Raw genomic sequence first — 2,500 nt, 5'->3', positions numbered from 1 at the left:
CGAACCGCAAAAAGTTTCGAAAATCATGAAAAATAGAAAACGAGTCATCTTCCAACGAAACTTCACGTGAAGGCTTAGGGGACCATTGTATGAATTTACAAGCCATAAAAATGGCATTGGCACGGCAGAAATTTGAAGATGTGCCTAAACCCACCAGGGCCCAGCGTGTGCCGATGGTGCTCGAGGCAACCGCCCGCACCAGGGCCCAGCGTGTGCCGAAGGTGCTCGAGGCAAGCGCCCGCACCAGGGCCCAGCGTGTGCCGACGGTGGTCGAGGCAACCGCCCGCACCAGGGCCGATAGTGTGCCGATGGTGCTCGAGGCAACCTGTCGCACCAGGGCCCAGCGTGTGCCGATGGTGATCGAGGCAACCTGCCGCACCAGGGCCCAGCGTGTGCCGATGCTGGTCGAGGCAAGCGCCCGCACCAGCGCCCAGCGTGTGCCGATGGTGCTCGAGGCAACCGACCGCACCAGGGCCCAGCGTGTGCCGATGGTGCTCGAGGCAACCTGCCGCACCAGGGCCCAGCGTGTGCCGATGGCGCTCGAGGCAAGCTCCCGCACCAGGGCCCAGCGTGTGCCGATGGTGCTCGAGGCAACCTGCCGCACCAGGGCCCAGCGTGTGCCGATGGTGCTCGAGGCAACCTGCCGCACCAGGGCCCAGCGTGTGCCGATGGTGCTCGAGGCAAGCGCCCGCACCAGGGACCAGCGTGTGCCGATGGTGGTCGAGGCAACCGCCCGCACCAGGGCCCAGCGTGTGCCGATGGTGGTCGAGGCAACCTGCCGCACCAGGGCCCAGCGTGTGCCGATGGTGCTCGAGGCAACCGACCGCACCAGGGCCGAGCGTGTGCCGATGGTGGTCGAGGCAAGCGCCCGCACCAGGGCCCAGCGTGTGCCGATGGTGGTCGAGGCTGCCGATGATGGTCGAGGCAACCTGCCGCACCAGGGCCCAGCGTGTGCCGATGGTGCTCGAGGCAACCGACCGCACCAGGGCCGAGCGTGTGCCGATGGTGCTCGAGGCAAGCGCCCGCACCAGGGCCCAGCGTGTGCCGATGGTGGTCGAGGCAACCTGCCGCACCAGGGCCCAGCGTGTGCCGATGGTGGTCGAGGCAAGCGCCCGCACCAGGGCCCAGCGTGTGCCGATGGTGGTCGAGGCAAGCGCCCGCACCAGGGCCCAGCGTGTGCCGATGGTGGTCGAGGCAACCTGCCGCACCAGGGCCCAGCGTGTGCCGATGGTGGTCGAGGCAAGCGCCCGCACCAGGGCCCAGCGTGTGCCGATGGTGGTCGAGGCAACCGCCCGCACCAGGGCCCAGCGTGTGCCGATGGTGGTCGAGGCAACCTGCCGCACCAGGGCCCAGCGTGTGCCGATGGTGGTCGAGGCAACCGACCGCACCAGGGCGGAGCGTGTGCCGATGGTGGTCGAGGCAACCGCCCGCACCAGGGCCCAGCGTGTGCCGATGGTGGTCGAGGCAACCTGCCGCACCAGGGCCCAGCGTGTGCCGATGGTGGTCGAGGCAACCGACCGCACCAGGGCCGAGCGTGTGCCGATGGTGCTCGAGGCAAGCTGCCGCACCAGGGCCCAGCGTGTGCCGATGGTGGTCGAGGCAACCGCCCGCACCAGGGCCCAGCGTGTGCCGATGGTGATCGAGGCAACCGACCGCACCAGGGCCCAGCGTGTGCCGATGGTGCTCGAGGCAACCTGCCGCACCAGGGCCCAGCGTGTGCCGATGGTGGTCGAGGCAAGCGCCCGCACCAGGGCCCAGCGTGTGCCGATGGTGGTCGAGGCAACCGACCGCACCAGTGCCCAGCGTGTGCCGATGGTGCTCGAGGCAACCTGCCGCACCAGGGCCCAGCGTGTGCCGATGGTGGTCGAGGCAAGCGCCCGCACCAGGGCCGAGCGTGTGCCGATGGTGCTCGAGGCAACCGACCGCACCAGGGCCGAGCGTGTGCCGATGGTGGTCGAGGCAAGCGCCCGCACCAGGGCCCAGCGTGTGCCGATGGTGATCGAGGCAAGCGCCCGCACCAGGGCCCAGCGTGTGCCGATGGTGGTCGAGGCAAGCGCCCGCACCAGTGCCCAGCGTGTGCCGATGGTGGTCGAGGCAAGCGCCCGCACCAGTGCCCAGCGTGTGCCGATGGTGGTCGAGGCAAGCGCCCGCACCAGGGCCCAGCTTTTGCCGATGGTGATCGAGGCAACCGGCCGCTCCAGGGCCCAGCGTGTGCCGATGGTTATCGGGGCAACCGGCCGCACCAGGGCCCAGGGTCTGCCGATGGTGCTCGAGGCAACCGCCCGCACCAAGGCTCAGCATGTGCCGCTGGTGATCGAGGCAACAACCCACACCAGGGCCCAGCTTGTGCCGATGGCGGTCGAGGCAAGTGCCCGTACCGAAGGGCAGCCTATGCCGATGATGGTCGATGCATGTGCCATCACCATGCGTCATCATGTGCCATTGATGGTCGAGGCCTTGGTCGAAGTTCGATTTTGAGCCACGGTGCCCATGCTTGGCT

The sequence above is a fragment of the Durio zibethinus genome, unplaced genomic scaffold, assembly GCF_047325235.1.
Source record: "Durio zibethinus cultivar Kanyao isolate XHJ-2024 unplaced genomic scaffold, ASM4732523v1 HiC_scaffold_3, whole genome shotgun sequence".
Lineage (NCBI taxonomy): Eukaryota > Viridiplantae > Streptophyta > Magnoliopsida > Malvales > Malvaceae > Durio > Durio zibethinus.
Note: the sequence above shows the minus strand (reverse complement) of the source record.